At 43.9% G+C, this 26282-nt stretch overlaps 1 long non-coding RNA gene and 1 pseudogene across 2 annotated transcripts; one reads left to right on the top strand and one right to left on the bottom strand.

Moving 5' to 3' along the window:
- Nucleotides 1-3176: 3176 nt before the first annotated feature.
- Nucleotides 3177-25692, top strand: LOC134756421 (uncharacterized). 2 transcript variants are annotated; one of them, XR_010134451.1, is made up of 5 exons: nt 8066-9594; nt 10077-10192; nt 10719-10822; nt 14585-14737; nt 17808-25692. It is a non-coding gene; the product is annotated as an uncharacterized lncRNA (long non-coding RNA). The 2 variants fall into 2 exon arrangements; XR_010134450.1 differs by lacking the exons at nt 10077-10192; nt 14585-14737 and adding an exon at nt 3177-8051 and having other exon boundaries at nt 9122-9594.
- LOC115935442 (uncharacterized) lies at nt 15253-15352 on the bottom strand (annotated as a pseudogene).
- Nucleotides 25693-26282: the final 590 nt, after the last annotated feature.

The raw sequence follows: 26282 nt of genomic DNA, 5'->3' as shown, positions 1-26282 counted from the left end.
AGGCAGATCATGTCACTTGCCGACATTATGTTGCTGTGGATTCGTTGGAGCGACAGGAACAGGAAATTTTCCTGGTGGTGTATGTATCACTGGGGCTCACAGGGGTACTTTTTAGTCTTCTCACTGGCCTCTGTGATTCTGTGACCCTGGTTATTACATGTTCAGAAAATGTCAGCTTATTTGAAAGTGATACTCTTCTTTTCTATTTAAACATTGCCAAAGACCATCACACTATTTTTTTAAATTGAAATATTTTTTTATTTTTTATTTTTTGGAGATAAGAGTCTTGCCCTTTCATATGAACATGAAGGGACTCATAGTCCTTCACCTATTGTTGGTCTTTAATTTGATGACGTATCAGTAAAGGGTTATGTCTGAATGAATTATAGAAGTTTAGGACCTAAAAAAGGAAGGTCCCAGAAACTGGGCTTTGGTTTATTTTTACTATTACACTTGCTATTGAAACCAAGCAGGTGACTTCATTTCTCTTGGATTCAGCTTTGTCATGTGTCAGGATGGGAGAGGAAGGGAGGCGTTGGGATAAGTGTCATTCCGCTGTCTGTACTTCAAATCTGGCTAACACGTGTGGCAAATACTTAGATTTGTTGACAGAGGTTTCCTGGAGTGCTGTCTTGAACGATTCTGAACAGGCTCAGCAAGAAAGTGTGTTTCAGTTTTGGGTGTATCTGTCATGGAGAAGGAAGTAAGGACTGGGGAGCACTCACAGCATTCCTGGGGCATTCCTGTCCATTATTTCAATACCTGGTGCTGATGTTTCCTGTCTCTTGTCAGGAATCCTGTCTACTGTGTGTCTGATGACATGAACTTACTGAGTGCTGTTTAGTTGCATCATAGACACCACCTGTCTTTGAACAGCTACCCTGACTCTTGATGGAATGCAAAGGCTGCCAAGGGCCACTGGTGTGTGGAATGGCCTTCGGTCATTTCTGCTTAGAACACAGAGGTCATTTTGGCTACTAACATAACTCTTCTTTTGAGTGAAAGGGTTAAAATGTTCCTCCCAAAAGTACTTAATTTTTAGGCTTGTTCTTCAGATTTGCCCAATATCCTAAGCAAAATGCCTTCAATATGAAGTGAATATTGCTTGATTGTAGGGAACTTGTCCATAATGTACTTGAGAATGCAGATACAAATAAAAGAATGTCTGTGTCAAATTTTATTTTCCACAAATTATGTTCTCTTTCAGCTTAAGCTCTTGGACTCACTGAGGCAGTAAAAGAACCATATCCTGTGTTTGAATCAAACCCTGAGTTCCTGTATGTAGAAGGTTTGCCAGACAGGATTCCCTTTTGAAGCCCTCCTGGTTTGGAATTCCATGACTTAAAAGGATCGTCCGTGGGAATAATAACATCAAGTTTGTTGGTAAAAAGTAAGTTTTAGGCCAGGTGTGGTGGCTCATGTCTGTAATCCCAGAAACTTTGGGAGGCTGAGGCGGGCAGATCACCTGAGGTCCGGAGTTCGAGACCAGCCTGGCAGACATGGGAAAACCCTGTATCCACTAAAAATACAAAGAATTAGGTGAGCATGGTGGCAGGCACCTGTGATCCCAGCTACTTGGGAGGCTGAAGCAGGAGAATCACTTCAACCTGGGAGGCAGAGGCTGCAGTGAGCCAAGATCACAACACTGCACTCCAGTCTGAGTGACAGAGCGAGACTCTGCCTCAACAACAACAACAACAATAAAAAGTAAGTTCTATTTGCCACTGTCGTCATTTCTGGAATTAAAACAATAAAATGACATTTCTACTAAAATGTTTTTCTAGCTAGAGGTGACAGGTGTGGCTGTAAGTCCTTGATGGAAAAGCCTGGCTCTGAGCCACAGTCCTGGCACTCTCCATTGCCCCTGCCATTCCCCATCCCGTACTCAGTCATCTTCATCAGTGCAAGAATAGTGACCGCTGCCTCCACGATGTTCAGACACACTGTGGTGGCATGCACTATGCCTAAGTACTTGAATGAAGTTTAATCTGCTGGGTTTTTTCTGCTCTGTTATTCCTGGGTCAATCTTATTAGCAAGTAAGTATTGATGATTGAGTTTCTTTTCCTTTTTCTGAGACAGAGTTTCACTCTTGTTGCCCAGGCTGCAGCGCAATGGCACGATCTCCACTCACTGCAACATCCGCCTCCCAGGTTCAAGTGATTCTCCTGCCTCAGCCTCTGAAGTAGCTGGGATTACAGGCATGCACCACCATGCCCGACTAATTTTTGTATTTTTCGTAGAGATGATGTTTCACCACGTTGGTCGGGCTGGTCTCAAACTCCTGACCTCAGGTGACCCACCCACCTCAGCCTCCCAAAGTATGGGGACTGCAGGTGTGAGCCACCATGCCCGGCCTGATGATTGAGTTTTTCTTATTATATCTGCATTTCTGCAGAACTTTAGTGGCTGAAGAAAGTACACTAGTGTCAATTTTCTTTTTCACGAAAGAAGTAATTTACTCTTCAGACAATTACTTGCCAGTCATAGGAAGGAAAAGTCAGGGTTTTCATCCACAGTGATAGGAATTATTGTGACATTACAGGATGACTCTGTGATCAGCTTTAGGAAAAAACCCTGGTCATATCACAACCGTTTTACTAGCTGTGAGGCCACCATTGTTGGTAAAAAGTAAGTTTCTTTCTAGACCTGAACTAGTTATTTCCTAGTTACCTCCTGGAGTGGCTAATAAAATAAACACTAAAGGTAAGAGATTACCTGTATTTTGTATTATATTTCACTGCATTAAGACACTCTTTATCAGCATTTCTTAAATCACTCAGAATCATTGTCCACTCTCTTTGTGGGACTTGCAGTTAGTTTCTTGCCTTTTTAAGGTATTTTATTTAATGGACCTCTTTTTCTTTAAAAAAATTTTGTTGGAAGTGTCACATTTGCAATCCCACTTCACTCATGTTTCCATGGCTTTGTTGAGCCCCCTGTGGAGGATTACACTACAAGTTTAATTCTGCAGGTTTCTTTGAAAAGAGCCAAACTGAAAGAATTTTATCCTCTGCTCTTATAAAGCATCTCCTTCTGTATTTTTTTCTACAATATACTAAAGTAATTCTGTGCTCTATTTTACAGCTTCGCAGTTTCTAAAAAGACCACGAAGCCCTGAGAGTAATGAAAAGGTTCCTGAAATTGAGGTCACTGTGGAAGGTAAGGGCCAGTCCTTGCCATGTTTCTGTTAATTCTCTAGTTTAATAGTTATGTCAATTCACTAGCTTCATGTTTATACAGATGAAGGTAACCAAACTAGTTTTACCTGTGAACAGCTGCCTGTGATAAAGCTAAATTTCTGAATGTCTTTAATTGAAATTTTGAAAATTATTAACAGGAAGTAAATAACATGGATCACATCATAAACTGCACTCAAGAAAATCCCTAAAATGCTTTTCCTTTATTACAACAAATAAGGGTGCAGAGGGTCACATGGAATGTTTCATCTTTTGTCTGCTTTGTTTTTTTTATTCTTTTAAGGAAAGGAATTTGAGGGGTGGTTTAAACAGCAGTGCCTGGAATCAAAGTATTTCCTACGACACCCTCTAATGTACTTCCTTCTCTCCATGCCCACGGGGTCTGCAGGATTCTCATCTTTTCATGTTCACAGTATTAAAATACTTCATACAATACCAAAGACAGTTCCCAACCAACCATCAAATATGGGTATTTCTTCCATCTCCTCATAAATGCAAAAGGAAATAACTGCATTAGGATCATTCTTTTTTATTTGGAGATGAAAGTCTCACTCTGTCATCCAGGCTGGAGTGCAGTGGCATGATCTCTGCTCACTGCAGCCTCAGCCTCCTGGGTTCAAGCAATTCTCCTGCCTCAACCTTCCAAGTAGCTAGGACTACAGGCGCACACCGTCACATCCGGCTAATTTTTTTTTTCTTTTTTCTTTTTTTTTTTTTTTTTGAGACGGAGTCTCGCTCTGTCGCCCAGGCTGGAGTGCAGTGGCGCGATCTCGGCTCACTGCAAGCTCCGCCTCCTGGGTTCACACCATTCTCCTGCCTCAGCCTCCCGAGTAGCTGGGACTACAGGCGCCTGCCACCAAGCCTGGCTATTTTCTTTTTTGTATTTTTAGTAGAGGCGGGGTTTCACTGTGTTAGCCAGGATGGTCTCGATCTCCTGACCTCATGATCCACCCGCCTCTGCCTCCCAAAGTGCTGGGATTACAGGCGTGAGCCACCGCGCCTGGCTACATCCGGCTAATTTTTTGTATTTTAGTAGAGATGGGGTTTCACCATGTTGCCCAAGCTGGTCTCAAAACTCCTGAGCTCGGGCAGTCTGCCTGCCTCGGCCTCCCAAAGTGCTAGGATTACAGGTGTGAGCCACCGCGCCCAGCCTAGGATCATTTTTTTCTGTCCTAGGTGTTGATTTTTTAAATAAGGGTTTGCAGTACTGGTGTTTAGTGGTGCAACAATTTCCATTTAATCATCTGGCATACTCAAAGAGAGGATACCAGATGACTAAGAGTATACCTCGCAGAGAGTATACCAGATGGCTGAGAGTATATCTCACAGAGAGTATACCAGATGACTGAATGGGGATTAGAGCGAGTATTTAAACTCTTCATTCATTGATCCTGTTAAAGGAAAGCTTACTTAATAACATAAACTCTTGGTTATGAATTAGATGTTTCTCCTATGAAAGCTTGTGGGCATCTTTGAGCAACTTAATACCTGATTATTTCTGTTCAAAAATGCCGAGAACTAAAAATCCATTCAAACCTTTACTTTTCTCGTTTTGGAAAAGTGCATGAGGTGTTCCTTTTGGTAAAAAGACACACTGTGCGACCACAGAGACCTGAGCCTGAACCTATGAAGATGTGAACAAGGTGAACAATGAGACTATGTAAAGGGGAGGTTAATTCCAAGGTGACAGGAGCTTTATGGAGAAGATTATGATTTCTACACTTTGTATCCCCTTCTAACTCTAGTATGAAGTTACATTGTATACGTTGGTGCTCTAATCTCAGTCTGTGGATATTAGATATTAAGATTGGGGAGAAAATAAAACAGCCAGTTAATGTGCACCATTTTTATAGGCACTGTCAGTAGCATATAAGAAATAGCATGTTTCTCAAAAGTAAATCAGTTCATAGTAGTCAGGTGGCACATTTGGCAGGTACTTCTGTGAGCTTTTTTTTGCTATCTTTAAACTCTTCATTCATTGATCCCGTTAATCCAAAGCTTATTTAATAACATAAGCTTTTGGTTGTCAATTAGGTGTCAGGAAAAACAGAGAAATGAACAGCTAATATAATGAGTTAAAAGGATTGAGGCTGTAGGAATAATGTTACCAAGAATAACTTTAGGATTGTTTGCTACTGTAGCTAGCTGTGATTATCAAAATAGGGAGATGCCTGTTTTTCTCACATAAAAGTAATTGTGCAGGTAGGCTGAGGCTGACATTGGTTCAGTTGCTCAAACATAGTAAGACTGGCTTCCCTGTGCCTCTCTTCACTCTCCTTTCTGGTGCACAATGACCAAGAGAGCTCCTGTCATGTCTCCATCCATCATGTCTCCATCCAATTATAAGTAAAGAAAATGCAGCACAAGCCCTGCCTGCACCCACAGTCAGGAAAAGCAAGAGGCTTTTTTTGAATCCTAGCAGAATTTTGCATAAGCCTCTTGGTTTTAAAAAAGGTGAATTTTAAAATAATAAAATAAAATAAAGCACAAACTCTGAGGCCAAGGTAATAGGATTTAAATCTGTGCTCTGCCACTTAGAAAAATTACTTAAATTCTCTGTTCTTTAGGTTGCACACCTGTAAAATGGGAGGAAGAAAATAATATTTGACTCATGGTTTTTAAAATTTGAGGTGTTATTTCTTTAATAAACAGCTGCTATCATTTGAGAACACTTGCTATTTAGGCAGTTAGGAATTTTTCATTAGAAGGGATGTAAAGAAAGGAATTTTTCATTAGAAGGGATGTAAAGAAAGACGATGGGCATTTGTAATGGATTTAACATTCATCATTTGGCTGCCTGACTGACCCCCAGTGCTGTGATTTTACTAATGAATTTTTCAGAAGTCCCTTAGCTAGGAATGAGCCTAACCAGCCTCCCACTCTCACCATTCAGTGCTCTTGTTCTTATGTGTTTCTCTACAAACTTGGTTACTCTCACAAAGTGATAAAAACTTGCATTTCTTTTCTTTCCTTTTTAGAGACAGGATCTTGCTCTGTCACTCAGGTTGCAATGCAGTGGTGTGATCATGGCTCGCTGTAGATTCAAACTCCTGGGCTCAAGCAGTACTCCCGCCTCAGCCTCCCAAGTAGCTTGGACTACAGACGTACACCACCATGCAAAGCTAAATTTTTTATTTTTTTGTTGTAGAGATGGGATCGTGCTATGCTGCCCAGGATGATCTCAAACTCCTGTCCTCAATTGATCCTCCTGTCTCAGCCTCCCAAAGTGCTGGGATTATAGGCAGCCATGGGCCATCTGTGTCCAGTCTGCTATTTTCTTTTTTTAAATAACAACTTTATTGAAATGTAGTTCACATACCATGCAATTTATTTATCAAAGTATGCAATTCAGTGGTTTTTAGAATACTCATGGAGCTGTGATCTATCACTACTATCCATTTTAGAAGCTTTCATTACCCTATAGAGAAATCCGCTGTTCTTTGCCACTAGCTAAGAACATGGCGGGGAGTAAGCTAGTGGCTTACTCCCCTCAACACTTCTGTGTTCCCCATAGGCAACCACTGATCTATTTTTTGTCACCATAGATTTGCCTAATCTGGACCTTCTATATAAATAGGGTGTGCAATATGTGATTGTTTGTGGCTGGGTTTTTTTTCCCTCTTAGCACAGTGTTTTCAGAGTTCCTTCCTGTCATAGCATGTGTCAGTATTTTGTTCCTTCTATGGCTGAATAATATTCCATGGTACAGATACACCACATTTTATTTATTCTTCAGTTGATGAACATTTGGGTTGTTTCCATGTATTGGCTGTTATGAATAATGCTGCTATGAAGATTCAGGTACAAGTTTTTGTGTGGACATACATTTTTATTTTTCTGGGATATATACCTAGGAGAGAAATTGTTGCATTCTATGATGTTGTACATTTAGCCTTTTGAGAAACTGTTTTCCAAAGTGGTTACACCAGTCAGGTGCAGTGACTGATGTAATCCCAGCTACATGAGAGGCTGAGTTGGGAGGATCACTTGAGCCTGTGAGTAAAGAGAGACCAGCTTGGGCAAGATAGCAAGACCCTGTCTCGGTTTTTGAAAAATCAAATTAAAATGACAAGAAGACAGGTACGGTGGCTCATGTCTGTAATCCCAGCACTTTGAAAGGCCGAGGTGGGTGGATAACTTGAGGTCAGGAGTTCAAAACCAGCCTGGCTGGGTATGGTGGCAGATGCCTGTAATCCCAGCTACTCGGGAGGTTGAGGCAAGGAGAATTTTTTGAACACAGGAGGTGGAGGTTGCAGTGAGTCAGGATCACACCACTGCATTCCAGCCGGGGCAAAAGAGTGAGACTCTGTCACACAAAAAAAGTAAAAATATAAATAAATAAATAAAATGACAAGAAAAGAAACACCCAAAGTAGTTAAACCATTTTGTGTTGCCACCAGTAATGTATGTGGGTTCCAATTTCTCCACATTTTCACCAACATTTCTTTTTTTGAGATACGATCTCACTGTGTCACTTAGGCAGGAGTGCAGTGGTGTGAACACGGCTCACTGCAGTCTCGAACCCCCAGAGACTCGTGATCCTTTTATTTCAGCCTCTTGAGAAGTTGGGACTACAGTCAAACTCCAGCACACTCAGCTAATTTCTTTTATTTTTAGTAGAGACAGGATTTCACTATGTCACCCAGGCTGGTTTCTAACTCCTGGACCCAAGTGATCCACCTTCCTTGGCCTCCCACACTGCTGGGATTATAGGTGTGAACCACCATGCCTGGTCCTCTCTCTCTTCCCTTTCTTTCTTGGTAGAAGGAAACGTGTCATGTACCAGCTATCCATCCAATGACTGCCCATCAGTTCCATATTCACCCTTCACTGCCTGATCTGCAAACATAGAGGTGGGTTCCTTAAATGCTTCTTCTGTCAGCTGGTACATGATTAAATGTTGTCAGTACATAGTACTAGAGGGACCTTGTAAGAGGCTTTTCTTTCTGGTTGTGGTGTGTGAATCTCCACAGGCACTGAGCTTCTCCAGTACTGGGCTCTTGCCCTGCACGGTGCTCAGCAGCACCCAGTGACCAGCAGTTTCTCTGCACCTGCCTGGGTGGATTTGTAGTGAGACAACTGTTCATTAATAGCTTAATCTAGCACCCCAGAGGGTGAATTTTCAGCAAATTCCAGAGGGCAGATTGCTAGCATGTTCGACCATGTGGTAATGCAGCAGTTCTGCTATTGAATTACCCATGACTGTGCTCTCTCCAAGCGGGGGCTGGATCTCAGCCATAGTGGGGGAGTCTTTTCCTTGATCACAGTATCTCAGCATTGGGACAGTAGGGACAGTTACTGCTTGTTATATCAGCTGGTCCTATACTCTTTTTTTTTTTTTGGAGACAGGGTCTCCCTCTGTTGCCCAGGCTGAAGTGCAGTGGCAAAATCATGGTTCACTGCAGCCTTGACCGCCCTGGCTCGAGCAATCCTCCCACCTCAGTCTCCTAAGTATGTAGGACTATAGGTGTGTGCCACCACACCCAGGTTTTTTTTTGTTGTTGTTAGTTAGTTTGTTTGGGTAGAGACGGGGTCTCACTGTGTTTCCCAGGCTGGTCTCAAACTCCTGGCCTCAAGGAATCTTCCTGTCTTGGCTTCCCAAATTGCTGAAATTATAAACATGTGCCACCATGCCTGGCCTCTGCTAGTCCTATATTCTCTAGCATTCTCTTTACTTTTTGGTAGCAAATCTCTCATTATGCTGTTGCCCTGTTATAATTAATAATTTTTTATTTTAAATTTAACACTTTAAACTTTTGAGTGGTTTATGTCTCCTGTTAGGACTCTGACAAATACAGAATTGATGCTAGGAAGGGTCCCGGGAGATAGACCCAGACAACTGGGATTTGGGGATAGGTTTGGTTATCCAAGGGGCAGCGCTGAGCTCCTTGCCAATGGGAAATGGGATGCTGGTGATTTCCAGGAAGTGACCTCATAATGACTCAAGCTACCACTTACTGTTGATTGTGATGAAATGCCAGTGGAGGCACATGCCTTGGGAGCTAAGTGGCTGCTGCACTTGACCACTATGAAGACTGGTGTGGGAAGAATCCTTTTGGATGCACTTCAGCAGGGACCCCTGATCCCTGGGTCACAGGTCTGTACTGGGCCACACAACAGGAGGTGAGTAGAGGGTGGGGGAGCGAAGCTTCATCTGTATTTACAGCTGCTCCCCACATTACCACCTGATCTCTGCCTCCTGTCAGATCAGCGGCAACATTAGATTCTCATGTGAGCACGAACCCTATTGTGAACTGTGCATGCAAGGGATCTATCTTGCTCTGTCCTTAGGAGAATCTAATGCCTGATGATCTTTCATTGTCTCTCATCACCCCCAGATGGGACCATCTAGTTGCAGGAAAAGAAGGTCAAGACTCCCACTCATTCTACATTATGGTGAGTTATGTAATTATTTTGTTATAAGCTACAATGTAATAATAATAGAAATAAAGTGCACAATAAATGTAATGTGCTTTATATATCCCAAAACTGACCTTCGCTGCCCCTAGTCTATGGAAAAACTGTCTTCCACAAAACCGGTCCCTGGTCCCCCCAAAATTGGAGACCGCTGCACTTGAGCACTTACAGAGAGAAAAGCAAAAAGCTCAAGTCTTTACCTCTCAGCATAAGTCATGGTTTGAGATCCAGAGAGCTTCCATGATAGCACAAACACAATTCCTTATTTCTTGTATCCACAGGGGTGATATTATTGGTAATCAATATCAATTGGTAATCAATAATTATTAAATGTGTTGGTTGCTGAATTACCATGACAGTTGAATTCACTGTGTCACCAAGGTTCTCATGATAATGTTAGGGCACTAATAAGTGAAGAATGGGAACTTTTTCTTTTTCTTTTCTTTTTTTTTTTGAGACAGTCTTCCTGTGTTGCCCAGGCTGGAGCACAGTGGTTTGATCTTGGCTCACTGCAGTCTCAACCTCTCAGGCTCCAGCTATCCTTCTGCCTCAGACTCTGGGGTAGCTGGGACAACAGGTACGAGCCATCATGCCCAACTAATTTTTGTGTTTTGTAGAGATGTGTTTCATCACATTGCTCTAGCTGGTCTCAAACTCCTGGGCTCAAGCCATCCACCCACCTTGGACTTCTAAAGTTTTGAGATTACAGGCAGGAGCCACCATGCCCGGCCCTATTCTCTTTTACACTGGTTCATTGTGAGGGCCTCCAATTGTCTTCCTATTAGGCTTGCTCACTTCGGCCTGTTCACTGAAGCCAGAGGAATTCTCCTAAAAGGCAAATTTGGATCAAAATAGTTCTTGATTAAAACCTGCTGGGGACTGCCCATTGCCTTTAAGACAAAGTCCAAACTAATTTGGCCACAGGGCCTGGTAAGAGCTGGCCTCTGCTCACCTTCCCAGTTTTATCCTGCACCAGCCTCCCCAAATCCCTACCCTCCAGCCACAGGAATGTCAGTTTCCTTGGGGGACTTTACTGGTCCTTCAGGAAACCCTCTCCCTACCTCCATCATCACTCTTTCACTCTCATCTTTGCTCATCTTTAGCCTCAGCCAAGATGTCTCACCCTACTCTCTATGATGCAACAAGAAGCCCCTGGGGAACGTTTCAGTCCCAGTCTATACTATTGTCATGTGCTCATCACAGTCTGGTAAGTGCTGGCATATGATTCCTAAATTAGTCCATTTTGCATTGCTGTAAGGAAATACCTCAGGCTGGGTAGTTTATAAAGAAAAAAGGTTTATTTGGCTCACAGTCCTGCAGACTATACAAGTAGCATGGTCCCAGGCTGGGAGCAGTGGCCCACACCTGTAATCCCAGCACTTTGGGACGCTAAAGCAGGAGGATTGCTTGAGCCCAGAAGTTCAAAAGCAGCCTGGGAAACATGATAAGATCTTGTCTCTGCTAAAAATAAAAAAATAAATAGCCAGGTATGATGGTACACTGATGCATGCCTGTGATTTCAGCTACTTGAAAGGCTAAGGTAAAAAGACCTCTTTAGCCCGGGATGTCAGGGTTGCAGTGAGCCATAATTACACTACTGCTCTCTCGCCTGAGTGTCAGAGTGAGACTCTGTCTCAGAAAAAAAAAAAAAGCGTAGTACCAGCATCTGCTGGTGAGGACCTCAGGAGGCTTCCTTTCATGGCGGAAGATGAAGGAGGAGCCGGCATGTCACTTGTTGAGAAGAGGGAGCAAGGGAGAGGGGAGGAGGTGCCAGGCTCTTTAAACAATCAGCTCTCATGTGAACTAGTAGAGAGAGAACTCACTCATTACCTTGGGGAGGGCACCAAGCCATTCATGAGGGATCTGCCCTCATGACTCACACACCTCCCACCAGGCCCCACCTCCAACTTTAGGGATTCAATGTCAGTAAGATTTGGAAGAGACAAACGTTCAAGCTATATCAATTTCCTGCTACCCTATAAGCTCTGCGAGGGCAGAAACTTTTTTTTTTTTTTTTGATACGGAGTTTCACTCTTGTTGCCCAGGCTGGAGTGCAGCACCGCGACCTCAGCTCATTGCAACCTCCGCCTCCTGGGTTGAAGCGATTCTCCTGCCTCAGCCTCCCGAGTAGCTGTAGCTGGGATTACAGACATGCACAACCATGCCTTGCTAATTTTTGTACTTTTAGTAGAGACAGGGTTTCACCATGTTTGTCAGGCTGGTCTCAAACTCCTGACTTCAGGCGATTCACCTGCCTCAGCTTCCCAAAGTGCTGGGATTACAGGCGTGAGCCACCACGCCCGGCCAAGGGCAGAAACTCTTATACCTTGTTCACTGCTGTTTCCTGGGCACCTATTATAGTGCCTGGTATTTAGTAGGAGTTCAAGAAGTGTTTGTTAGGGCCTGATGTGTTGGTGCAATCCTGTAATACCAGCTCTTTGGGAGGTGGGGGCCAGAGGATTACTTGTGCCCAGGAGTTCAAGGCTAGTCTGGGCAACATAGTGAGACCCTGTCTCTAGAAAAAATAATAAACTGGCCAGGCACGGTGGCTCACACCTGTAATCCCAGCACTTTGGGAGGCCGAGGTGGGCAGATCACCTGAGGTCAGGAGTTCAAGACCAGCCTGGCGAACATGGTGAAACCCTGTCTCTACTAAAAATATAAAAATTAGTGGGGCATAGTGGCACACACCTGTAATCCCAGCTACTCGGAAGGCTGAGGAAAGAGAATTGCTTGAACCCAGGAGGCAGAGGTTGCAGAGAGCCGAGATCATACCACTGCACTCCAGTCTGGGCGACAGAGCGAGACTCCGTCTGAAAAAAAAAAAAAAGAAAAAGAAAAAATAATAAATTTAGCTGGGTGTGGTGTTACATGGCTGTAATCTCAACTACTTGGGAGGCTAAGGTGGGAGGATCACTTGAGCCCAGGTGATGGAAGCTGCAGTGAGCCATAACGAAGCTGCAGTGAGCCATAATCATCCTGCTGTACTTCAGCCTGTGTGACAGAAGGGGACTGTGTCTCAAAAAAAGTAAAAAAAAGAAAAAGAAAAATATTCGTTGGGAAAATAAAAGAGTGAACAAGCAAAGTTTCAGGAGAGTACTGTGAATGTGGGTCATGTCAGTAGAGTGTAGGAAGTTGGGCAGGAGCGGCTGGACTTGAAGAGCAGGTTGGTGGAGACCAGGTCATTTATCATAAGCAGTTTGCCCTGTAGCATGTGGATCAAATATCCCACATTGGCTGCTGGTGACTGAACTGGGCTTCCTGTTTCTGTGTTTTGTTTGACCATCACAGTGTTGAAGAACTATTGAAGTGAATACCTTGCAGTTTGCTACAGTTCCCCCCGGTCTCTCACATTACTCCGGCCTCATTCCCTCCTGTAGGTTGCCTGACCCTCTGAGACCTGTGTTTGCTGTCCCTGCAGATGGGTGGGTAGGAGGTGATTTAAGGAGGAAGATTTAATATGTGAGTTATAGAAAGATAAATAGACTGGGCTCAGTGGCTAAAGCCTATAATCCTAGCACTAGGCCAAGGCAGGAGGATTAGTTTGACCCAGGAGTTCAAGACCAGTCTGGGCCATAGTGAGACCCCATCTCTACAAAAAATTTAAAAATTAGCCAGGCGTGGTGGCATGCACCTGCAATCGCAGCTACTCGGGAGGCTGAAGTGGGAGGATAGCTTGAGCCCAGGAATTGAAAGCTGCAGTAAGCGGTGATCTTGCCATTGCACTCCAGTCTGAGTGACAGAGTGAGACCCTATCTCAGAAAGAAAAAAGCAAGAGAGAGATAAATAGATCCAGCATTGGTGGGAGTGTGCTTTTGAGTGCTCTTTAGGAGAAAATTTTATTTTAATATTTTTTTCTTCTTTAAATTTTTTATATTCTAGCAGGCTGGGTCCATTCTCTCCCCTTTAATTTCTCAAACACGAAGCGCCCTGCCGGAATTTCAGGTTGGATCTGCAGTATATCACCATTAACATGGCAGCCTGCTATGTTGTAAGTCCTTATGCCAGGAACTGTGCGGGATACAATATGTAAGAGAAGGCTGGAATAGAGCATCTCCGGGGGAAACGAGAGCCAGAGATACAGCTGTGCCCCATGGAGAGAGCCAGCTGGTGTTTGGTAGTTCCTTGTGGAAAGGTTGTACTTTGGTAAGGTCTCCACATCTGCAATGTGGCCTTCAATATTATAGGTCCCCAAACTCCAGGTTTTTATGTTCCCTACATCGGTCAGGGTCGTAGGGAGTGATTCACCCTAGCAGAACTCCCTGGTTTTTAAGGCAGGTGTTCCATTTATTAATTGACAAAGGATGCATATTTCTCCTTTGGTAACCTGATGAGTTAGGTCTTTTCTCCAGGGACTCCCTTTCCACCTGAAGGTTCTTGGAAAACTAAGCAGAGAATGAGGGAAAGGCTGTGAACAAGCTTGCTGGTCCCTCCCTGTCCTAAAAAAGAGCATACCTCTTCTGTAACCAGAAGACCCTTTTCACTAGTCAAGGCTGGGCAGACTGAGATGAGGGGTGTGTGTGTGTGTGTGTGTGTTTGTGTGTGTGTGTGTGTGTATGTTGAGACAGGGTCTCACTTTGTCACCCAGGCTGGAGTGCAGTGGTGAGATCAGAGCTCACTGCAGCTTCTACTTCTGCAGCTTCCACTTTGATCCTCCCACTTCAGCCTCCAAAGTAACTGGGACTATAGGAATGTGCCACCACACCCAGCTCATTTTCTAATTTTTTGCAGAGATGAGGTTTCGCTCTGTTGCTCAGGCTGGTCTTGAACTTCTGGCCTCACGGGATATCCTCCTGCCTTAGTCTCCCAATGGGCTGGGATTACAGGTGTGAGCCACCTCACCTGACCTGCGATGAGTTTTCAACAATGTGATTCCTCTTTTACAGAACCACCTTAGCTAAATATTCTTTTGAGAACAAGGGCTAGCCTGTAGTTTCATGGCCTTTTTTCCATTTGTGGTTTTTGCCAGGTGGAATTTAAATGACCTTTTATCAAGATGGATAAACCCAAGTTTCCCAGTGCTGGAATACAGAAAATGGGTGGACAAGTAAGTCCCACTCAGCACCCATAGCCCAGACATGGGGGCCTCAACACACCTGGGCCCCAGACATCACCTTTCATTGTGAGTAGCTCAGAGATGACACTTTGTTGTTAAGTGCCCACTGGCAATAGTTTCTATAACAGCAAGTGAAGGAATAGTCACCAAAACATTTTCTGTTCCCAATTCCAACATTAATTGGATGAGATAATTATTTTATGAAAATTTTCATATAGCACAGTCCTGGCCATATCTTTAAGTGAACAGAAAAATTCTATTAAAAAGTCAACCTTCTATCTCACTCTGTTGCCCAGACTGGAGTGCAGCGGTGCAGTGGTGCAGTTATGGCTCACTGTAGCCACAACTTACTGGGCTCAAGCAATCCTCCCACCTCAGCCTCTGAAAGTGCTGGAATTATAAGCAGACAGCCACCATGCCTGAAAACTCGACAGTTTACATCAAGTGTAGTAAGAATGCTCATGCCCTGTGACTCACAGTAATCTCACTTCTGGAAATACCATCTTTGGATATAATTCAACCTAAACAAAAGGTCATATGCACACAGTGAAAATCCGGATGTAATTTTGTTCTCTTTTTAAAAACATATGGAATGATTCACAAATTTGCATGTCGTTCTTGCACGGAGGCCATGCCAATCTCTCTATCGTTCCAACTTTAGTATATGTGCTACTGAAGCAAACATGAGTAATGTGAGATAAAGTGGTTAAGTGGAATAAGGAAGAGTTATGGGGAATTTAAAAATTTATGGTATTTATAGGCACCTAGTAACGGCTCAGTAAATATTAGCTGCTACTTTTATTATTTTTATGGTAATTCCACTCAATTAAAAACTGTCATTAAAAATTACCATTGTCATGGAACATAATGTATCCTACAGTATAATTGTAAAAACAGATACAATTTGTCCCTTGGTATATGGGGGAGATTAGTTCCGGCTCCCCCATTTCTGTGTATACCAAAATCCACCCATACCCAGTGCAGCCTAGACTTTTCAGGCTCAAGGGATCTTCCCACCCCAGGCTCCAAAGTAGCCGGAACTATAGGTGTGCACCACCACCACATGTGGCTAATTTTAAAAATTTTTTTGGTAGACAACAGGGTCTCACTATGTTGCCCAGGCTGGTCTCCAACTCCTGTCCTCAAGCAATCCTCCTGCCTAGGCTTCCCAAATTGCTGGGATTACAGGCATGAGCCACCATGCCTGGCCTCTGCTAGTTCTGTATTCTCTAGAGTCGTCTTTCATTTGTGCTAGTGTGTCAGTCATTACGCCAATCCTTTGTTATAATTAATACTTTTCATATTAAATTTACATATATAGTTTTTACTTTTTTTTGTTTTTTATTGGTACTGGGTCTCACTCGATCACCTAGGCTAAAGTGCAGTGGCACGATCTCTGTTCACAGCTACCTCCACTTCCCAGGCTCAAGCAGAGCTGGAATTACAGATATGTGCCACCACCCCTGGCTAATTTTTGTGTTTTTTGTAGAGATGGTGTTTCGCCATGTTTCCCAGGCTGGTCTCAAACTCCTGAGCTCAAAGCGATCACCTGCCTTGGCCTCCCAAAGTGCTGGGATTACAGGTGTGAGCCACCGTGCCCATTTTAGTTTAAACTTCTGAGTGGTTTATATCTCCTGATTGGACTCCTAGAAATACAGAATTGATGCTAGGAAGGGTACCAGGAGATGGACCCACACAGATGGGATTTGGGCATAGGTTTGGTTATCCAAGGAACAGAGCTGAGCTCCTTGCCAGTGGGACATGGGATGCTGGTGATTTCTAGGAAGTGACCTCACAATAACTCAAGCTACCACTTACTGTTGATTGTGATGAAATGCCAGCCGAGGCATATGCCATTCAAGCTAAGGGGTGCTACATTTCACCACTGCGGTAGTATAGATGAGTCTGAAGAATGGTATGGGATGGATACTTTCGAATGCACTGGAGTAGGGGTCTCCATCCGCAGGGCCACAGAGCCAGAGATGAGCAGTGGGTGAGTGAGGGGAAACTTCATCTGTATTTATAGCCCCTCCCCATTGCTCACATGACCACCTGAGTGCCATGTCTTGTCAGATCAGTGGCAGCATTAGATTCTCATAGGAGCACGAACCCTGTTGTGAAGTGTGCATGTAAGGGATCTAGGTTGCGCACTCCTTATGAGAATCTAATGCCTGTTTCTCCCATCACCCCAGATGGACAGTCTAGTTGCAGGAAAATAAGTTCAGAAATCCCACTGATTGTACATTATCATGAGTTGTAGAATTATTTCATTGTATATTACAATGCAATAATAATAGAAATAAAGTGCACAATCTGTGTAACGCACTTGAATCATCCTGAAGTCATTCCCTCCACCCCCAGTCTGTGGAAAAAATTGCCTTTCACAAATTCACTCTGTTTTTTGCGTAGAGACAGGGTCTTAATATGTTGCCCAGGCTGATCTCAAACTGCTGGGCTCGAGTAATCCACCCCTCTCAGCCTCCCAAACCGTTGAGATTACAGGCGTAAGCCACCACGCTCAACCAAGACTGAGTTTCTTAAAGCAAATAAAAATTATGGGAGATTACTTGAGCCCAGGAGGTCGACGCTGCAGTGAGCCCTGATTGCACCACTGCATTCCAGTGTAGGTAACAGAATGAGACTCAGTCTCAAAAAATAAGATAAAATAAAATAAAAATTAGACCGGGCATGGTGGCTCACGCCTGTAATCCCAGCACTTTGGGAAGCCAAGGCAGGCAGATCACGAGGTCAGGAGATCGAGACCATCCTGTCTAACATGGTGAAACCCCGTCTGTTCTAAAAGTACAACGAATTAGCCAGGTGTGGTGGCAGGTGCCTGTAGTCCCAGCTACTTGGGAGGCTAAGGCAGGAGAATGGTGTGAACCCGGGAGGCAGAGCTTGCAGTGAGCCGAGATCACGCCACTGCGCTCCAGCCTGGGCAACAGAGCAAGACTCTGTCTTAAAAAAAAAAAAAAATTAACCCTTTATGAAGTTCCCAGTAATTCTTTGCTTCCTAAGTGTTCCCCATAAGCCTTTGAATTTTGTTTGCTTTTCATATACCATTTAAAACGTTTAAGAACTTGTGTCTGTCTGTGTCATCCTTTTTTTTTAAAGAATATCTTTTTGTCACTTCCAGCTGGATCTACCATGAAAGACTTCAGAGTCCAGGAAGAGAGACTGACTGGGCAACATGTTATTCAGTTACAAAAAGACTTGGACTATGACTCAAAAATGATCAAATAATAGTTCATGCATCAAATGCAATAGGAAGTACTTCTGGAGGGTGAGAGAAGCATCCAGTTAAGGTGACATTGAAGCTGGGTCCTGAAAGATGAGGAAGAATTGTATGAGAGTGGGCAGAGAAGGGGGAGGTGGAGGGATGGGGAATGGGCTGGGATGGAGTGAGCTGCTCAAGCAGGGAGACCAGCACTGTAAAGACCTGGATGATAAAGACGGCACATTTTATTCATGGAATGGTGAATTAAGTGTGGCAGGAATGCTTTGGAGAGATAGTAATTTGCTTGTATGGAATTTTGCCCGAGAGGCCTCATTACAGTTTCTAATCTTTTGATGTTATCATCTATCACTGTCCTTGTCAAATAGTTTGGAATAGGTATAATGATCACAATAACATCAAGCATAATATTTCATTAATTCTCACAAAATCACAGGTAGGTGCCACAGTTATCCCCATTTTGTGAATGAAGTGATGAAGACTTAGGAATAATGAGTGATTTGCCCAAGCTCACCTGGATATTAAGACTGAGTCAAATGTGGGGTCTGGTCTGACTTTAATGTTTGCTTTGTTCATGAGCACCACGTATTGCCTCTCCTATGCAGTTAAGCAGGTAGACAGGTGAAAGAAAAGCCCGTGTTAGTCTCTACTCACACACTTCCGACTGAATGTGTGTGTGGAATTTCTACACCAAGTTCTCCAATGCTCTGGATATTAACTGGGTATCCTACAATTTTATTCTGACACTTCCTGGAGTTGGCGTAGACCCCACAGGTTACGGGCTCAGTCCCACAAGACCACCCTTGCTTCACATTGCAATGGCAAGTCCTAGGTTGTCACCTGCACTTTTGACCAACCTGTTACAAATCAGGGGTTCCCATGACCCCCTCTTGGTGTTTAATCATTTGCTAGAGCAGCTTACAGAACTCAGAAAAAGTTTGTTTCCTTTTTTTCTGAGAGACAGGGTCTCATTTTGTTGTCCAGGCTGGTGTGCAGTGGTGCAGTCATAGCTCACTGCAGCCTCGACTGCCTGGGCTCAAGTGGTCCTCCCACCTCAGCCTCCCTAGTAGCTGAGACTAAATGCTTGCACCACCATTTCTGGCTAATTTATTTTTTGTAGAGATGGGGTCTTGTTATGTTGCACAGGTTGGCCACAAATTCCTGGGCCCAAGTGATCCTCCCACCGCAGCCTCTTTGAAGTGCTGGGATTACAGATGTGAGCCACCACATTTCCTATTACTGGTTCCTTGTAAAGGATACATTGCAGAAACAGCTAATGAAAGAGATGTATGTGCCAGATGCAGTGGCTCACGCTGTAATCCCAACACTTTGGGAGGCCGAGGTAGGAGGATTGCTTAAACTCAGGAGTTTGAGACCAGCCTGTGCAACACGGTGAAACCCTGTCTCTGTAAAAAATTTTTAAAAAGCTGGGCACGGTGGCTCAAGCCTGTAATCCCAGCACTCTGGGAGGCCAAGGTGGGTGAATCACGAGGTCAGGAGTTGAAGACCAGTCTGACAAACATGGTGAAACCCCGTCTCAACTAAAAATGCAAAAGTTAGCCAGGCGTGGTGGCGCGCACCTACAATCCCAGCTACTTAGGAGGCTGAGGCAGGAGAATCGCTTGAACCTGGGAGGTGGAGGTTGCAGTGAGCTGAGATAGCACCACTGCACTTTAGCCTGGGCAACAGAGCTAGACTCTTGTCTCAATAAATAAATTAACCGAGTGCGGTGGTGTGCACCTGTAGTTCCAGTTACTACAGAACTAGACTCCATCTCAATAAATTAAATAAGTAAATAAATAAATGAATAAATAACTGAGTGTGGTGGCATGCACCTGTAGTTCCAGTTACTAGGGAAGCTGAGGTGAGAGGATGTTTTGATCTGGGGACTGGGGAGGCTTAGGTTGCAGTGAGGTAAGATTGTGCCACTGCACTCTAGCCTGGATAAAAGAGCCAGACACTTTCTCAAAAAAAAAAAAAAAAAAAAAAAGATGCCCAGGGCAAGGTAAGTGGGGAGGGGCACAGAGCTCCCATGCACTTTATTGAACATGCCACCCTCCCAGCATCTCCTATGTTCAGCAACCCAGAAGCTCTGCAATCCCTGTTGTTCAGGGTGTTTATGGAGGCTTTATTATGCAAGCACGATTGATAAAATCCGTGGCCATTGGTGATTAAGTCAATCTCCAGCCCGTCTTGCCTCCTGGAGTTAAGCGGGTGATGCTGAAAGTTCCAAGCCTCTAATCATGTGGTTGCTTTTTCTGGCAATCAGCCCTCCTCCTAAAGAAATCTAGGAGCTTGCAGCCACTCATCATCTCAACAATATCCCCAAATGCATTCTTGTCATGCTTGAGATCCCAAAGTTCTTAAAGTCTCTTGTGTTAGAAACCTGGGACAAAGACCAAATATTAAAACAAAAGATGCTCCTATCACCTCTAACACTGAGGTCTTTATAAGAGCTTTAGAAGCTCTGTGCGAGGAACCAGGGACAGAGACCAAATATATTTTTCTGTTCTTTTTTTGAGACAAAATCTCCCCATGTCATTCAGGGTGGAGTGCAGTGTTGTGATCATAGCTCACTACAGCTTTGACCTCCTGAGCTCAAGTGATCCTCCCACCTGAGCCTCTTAAGTAGCTGGGACTACACATGCATGTTACCCATGCCCAGCTCATTTTTGTAGAGATGAAATTTAATTATGTCGCCCAGGCTGATCTCAAACTCCTGGGCTAAAGCGATCATCTCACCTCAGCCTCTCAAGTAGCTGGGAGTACAGGCACACACCACCATGTCTGGCTAATATTTATTTTTATTTTTTCATAGAGGTGAGGTCTCACTATGTTGTCCCGGCTGGTTTCAAACTCTGGGCCTCAAGTGTTCCTCCTGCTTTGACCTCCCAAAGTGTTGGGATTATGGGTGGAAGCCACCATGCCCAGCAATTACAAGGATTTTTTTTTGTTTTTTTTTGTTTTTTGAGACGGAGTTTCGGTCTTGTTGCCCAGGCTGGAGTGCAGTGGCGCGATCTCGGCTCACCAAAACCTCCACCTCCTGGCTTCAAGCGATTCTCCTGCCTCAGGCTCCAGAGTAGCTGGGAATACAGGCATGCGCCACTACACCCGGCTAATATTTGTATTTTTAGTACAGACGGGGTCTCTCCCTGTTGGTCAGGCTGGTCTCAAACTCTTGACCTTAGGTGAATCACAATGATCTTTATAAAAGAAAGAGGGTAGGAGAGTCAGAACTGGAGCTGGAGATGTGATGGAAGCCGAGGTCAGAGAGGGAGATTTGAAGATGCTTCACTTCTGACTTTGAAAATGGAGCAAGGGGCCATGATCCAAGGAATGGGGGTGGCTTCTAGAAGCTGGAAAAGCCAAGAGAAAATGTTAGAGCCTAGAGCCTTCAAAAGGAATGCAGCCCTGCTGACACCTTGACTTTAGCTTTAATAGACCTAGTTTGGGCTTCTGGCCCCCAGAATTGTAAAGATGGTTGATCTGTGTTTTTAGCCACTAAATGTAGGAAAGTTTCTTGCAGCCACAAGAAGAAATGAACATGAAGCCAGGCATGGTGGCTCATGCTGGTAATCCCAGCACTTTAGGAATCCAGGCAGGAGGATCACTTGAGGCCAGGAGTTCAAGACTAGCTTGGGCAACATAGTGAGACCCTGTCTCTACAAAAAATTTAAAAAATGGCTCAGTGCAGTGGCTTGTGCCTGTAATTTCAGCACTTTGGGAGGCTGAGGCAGGCAGATCACCTGAGGTCAGGAGTTCAAGAACAGCCTGGCCAACATGGCAAAACCCCATATCTAATGAAAATACAAAAGTTAGCCAGGTATGATGGCACGCGCCTGTAATCCCAGCTACTAGGAAGGCTGAGGCAGGAGACACCCTTGAAACTGGGAAGTGGAGGTTGCAGTGAGTCAGGATCGCACCATTGCACTCCAGCCTGGGCAAGAAGAGCGAAATTCCATCTTAAGATAAAATGAAATAAAATAATAAATCAGCCAGGCATGATGACATGGACCTGTAGTCTCAGCTACTAGGGAGGCTGAGGTGGGAGGATTGCTTGAGCCCAGGAATTGGAGGTTGCAGTGAGCTGTGATTGCACCACTGCACTCCAGCCTTGGTGGCAGAGTGAGATCTTGTCTCCACAAACAAACAAACAAACAAACAAAAAAAAAAGAATAATTATGGTAGGCATGGGGACAGATGGCAATGTTAATAGAATAGTCAGGGTGGCCTCCTAAGTAAAAATTGAGCAAAGACTTGAAGGAGGGGAAGGAGTTGGCCAAGGTGCTGAGGGAAGAGCATTGTAGGTAGAAAAAACAGAATAAGGTGTCTGAGGTGTGTCTGAGGCTCTGGAAGGAGGCCAGTGGAGCAGGAGAGAGGGAGAGAATTAGGGCAGTAGGCCAGAGATTTGCTGGGCAGGGATCAGTACAGACCGTGTAAGCCCTGGGAGGTTATTGCTGGGCTAGATAGGAAATTCAGGAGGGTTCTGAGCAGAGAGGCCACGTGATCTGTCTGCCGATTTAAAAGCATTCTCTGGCTGCTGAGTTGAGAAAGACTGTGGGAAGATTTGGGTAGAAGCATGGGGGCCAAGCTGTGGCAACATCCAGGTGGGAGATGATAGTGGTCTTGACCAGGGTCATGGTGGTGTTGAGAGATGGTCAGAGGAGAGAAGTAGGGGGAGGAGGCCAGGGAGTTGCTGGGTGGGGATCTTCAGTACATGTTGAAGCCAGTCAACAGGATTTCCTGTCAGACTGGATGTGGAATGTGAGAGAAGGCAGGGGTCAAGGTTGAGTTAGATTCTTACCGAATTATTAAGTAATTTTAAAAAACACTACTGTCTTTCCCAGTCCTATCAAGTATGGGATACTAGATTAAAGAAATATCTTCAGGCTCAGTGTAGTGGCTCATGCCTGTAGTCCCAGCTGTTTGGGAGGCAGAGATGGGAGTATCTTTTAAGGGCAGTAGTTCGAGACCGGCCTGGGCAACATAGCAAGACCTCCTCTCAATAAATATATTTTTCAAAATTTAGTAAAACGAAATGTAGCTAAGCATGCTGATGTGTACTTGTAGTCCCAGCTACTCAGGAGGCTGAGGTGGGCAGATCTTTTGAGGTCAGGTGTTTGAGGCCAGCTTGGGCAACATAGCGAGACCCCACACTCTACAAAAAAAATTTAAAAAATAGCCAGGTATGGTGGCACTCAACTGTGGTACCAGCCATTGGGGAGCTGAGGCAGGAAGATGGCTTAAATTCAGAAGGTTGAGGCTTCAGTGAGCTATAAGTGCACAAGTGCTCTCCAGCCTGGGCGACAGAGCAGGACCGTGTCACAATACAAATTAAGTAATTAAATCATAAGTTAGAGCCTTTAGGCTTTGTAGCCCTTGCAACCCCGGAGCCATGCAGTGGGATTTGCATCGCTGGGAATGAAGAGACCCCTGCCCAGTATTGCTGCCTGACTAATCAGTGTTTTAAAAAATATATGAATCTGTTGGGAGGCCGAGGTGGGCGGATCACGAGGTGAGGAGATCTAGACCATCCTGGCTAACACGGTGAAACCCTATCTCTACTAAAAATACAAAAAAATCAACCGGGCATGGCAGTGGGCACCTGTAGTCCCAGCTGCTGGGGAGGCTGAGGCAGGAGAATGGCATGAACCTGGGAGATGGAGCTTGCAGTGAGCCGAGATTGTGCCACTGCAGTCCAGCCTGGGGAACAGAGCGAGACTCTGTTTCAAAAAAAAAATATATATATATATAAATAAATATATATGTAAATATATATAATGTATAAAAATATATATGTAAATATATAATATATAAATATACATGCCAATATATATTAATATGTATGTGAATATTAATATATAAATATATATTATATATAAATATAAAAATATATGTAAATATATTAATATATAAATATACATGCAAATATATATTAATATGTATGTAAACATTAATATATATGTAATATATATAATTATATATATTAATCAGTGTGGGCACAATGGCTTACACCTGTAATCCCAGCACTTTGGGTGACCGAGGTGATCAACTGAGGTCAGGTGATCACCTGAGGTCAGGATTTCGAGACCAGCCTGGCCAACATGGCTAAACCACATCTCTACTAAAAAAACATAAAAATTAGCCAGCCATGGTGGTGGGCACCTGTAATGCCAGCTACTTGGGAAGCTGAGCCAGGAGAATTGCTTGAACCCAGGTGGCGGAGGTTACAGTGAGTCAAGATCGTGCCACTTCACTCCAGCGTGCGTGAGTCAGACTTTGTTTCCCCCCCAAAAAAAAGTACTACTTACGTCAACTTGTAATGGTTTTATTATTCATGTGTAATGAATGTATATTTTAAAAATTTGTCCTGTACTATATCAATATGAAATGGTTTTATTAATATGTAATGAATAATATTTAAAAATTTTTGTCTTATTTTCTAATTTTAATATATTTATATAAAGAAAAAGGCTTAAGAGATCTTCAGTAGAGTTAAAAAATGTAAAGGGATGCTAGACCCAAAAAGATTGGGAACATGTAGTTTAGACATATTCAGAGTAAGCCACGTACAACTTGCTACTTTACCTATTTTCTTTCCTTCTTTTTTTGTTTTGTTTTGTTTTAGAAGGTGAGGTCTCCTCTGCAACCCAGGCTGGAGTACAGTGGTGCAATCACAGCTCACTGTAGCCTTGAACTCCTAGGCTAAGGCTCCTCCTGCCTCAGCCTCTTGAGTAGCTGGGACTGTAGTTATATATGATGACACCTGGCTATTCTTTAAATTGTTTTGTAGACATGGGGTCTCACTTTGTTGGCCAGGCTGGTGTCAAACTCCTGGCCTCAAGTGACCTTTCTACCCCTGCCTCCCATCCTAGAGGTATGAGCCACCACAACAAGCACTTGTTCGATTTTCTAAAAAACAAATTTCCAAATTAAGGCTGTGGGATGATGGCTAGAAGATAAAAGTGGAAAAACAGAAGAATAGGCCGGGCGCGGTGGCTCACGCCTGTAATCCCAGCACTTTGGGAGGCCGAGGTGGGCGGATCGTGAGGTCAGGAGTTCGAGACCAGCCTGGCCAACATGTTGAAACCCCGTCTCGACTAAAGATACAAAAAAATTTAGCCAGGCGTGGTGGCACGTGCCTGTAATCCCAGCTACTCGGGAGGCTGAGGCAGGAGAATCGCTAGAACCTGGGAGGTGGAGGTTGCAGTGAGCTGAGATTGTGCCATTGCACTCCAGCCTGGGTGACAGGGCAAGACTCTATCTCTAAAAAAGAAAAACAGAAGAATAAATTCTAATGACTTACACATATTCTTTTGACAGCAAGAAGAACTTTTAGTAAATACATTCCTTACAAACAAACAGAAGGCAAATAAACACTTGTACAGGAACTTCAACACACACTGTACAATATTCCCACTTTGCTGATGTCAGTTATGGAAATTCTTCACGGTTTACTTGACTATCGCTATCAGTATTTTGCATCTCTCATCATTTTTGTCAACTTCCTCATCTGCTAACTTCTCTCCAAGGTATGTCATATTGTGACATACTGCTGCTGCACAAACATGGCCAGTGTAATCCTATTAAACACGTAGAATCCTTCCCTAATTTGTTTTTTTACCCTCTGTCTCTTTGTTTTGCATTTTTCTTACCCTTATTGTCAGAAACTCCAGAAAGTCAATCGTAGTGATTTATCACCAATTGCTCAATTAATTTATACTTTGCTTACATGGAATTTTGCCCAACAGACATCATTACAATTTCTAACCTTTTTTTTTTTTTCTGAGACAGGGTCTTGCTCTGTTGTCCAGGCTGGAGTGCGGTAGTGTTATCACAGCTGACTGCATCCTCAACCCCTCAGGCTCAAGCAGTCCTTCCACCTCAGCCTCCCAGGTGGCTGAGACTGTACGTGCTTGCCACAATGCCCAACTAATATTTGGACTTTTCCTATACATGGGTTCCAAAAGGCTGACTGCGAAACGTGAGTATGCATAGATTTTGGTGTATGCAGAGATGGGGGGCTGTAACAAATCCTTTCTGTATACTGACGGATGACCATATATGTTTTTACACTTATGCTGTAGGACACATATTGTTCCATAGCCTTGAAAATAGTAATTTTTAATGACAAATAATTTTGAATTTAGTGGTATAATATAAAAGCAGCTGACCAGGTGTGGTGGCTCACACCGGTAATCACAACACTTTGGGAGGTTGAAGCAGGAGGATGGCTCAAGGCCAAGAGTTTGAGACAGGTCTCAGAAATCAAGGGAATCACCATCCCTACAGAAATATACATCAATTAGCCTAGTGTGGTGGCATGTTCTTGTAGTCCCAGCTACTTGGGAGGCTGAGGTGGGAGGATCACTTGAG

Source organism: Gorilla gorilla, chromosome 6 (assembly GCF_029281585.2).
Source record: "Gorilla gorilla gorilla isolate KB3781 chromosome 6, NHGRI_mGorGor1-v2.1_pri, whole genome shotgun sequence".
In the NCBI taxonomy this organism is placed as follows: Eukaryota; Metazoa; Chordata; class Mammalia; order Primates; family Hominidae; genus Gorilla; species Gorilla gorilla.
This window is presented reverse-complemented; position numbering and strand designations above follow the sequence as displayed.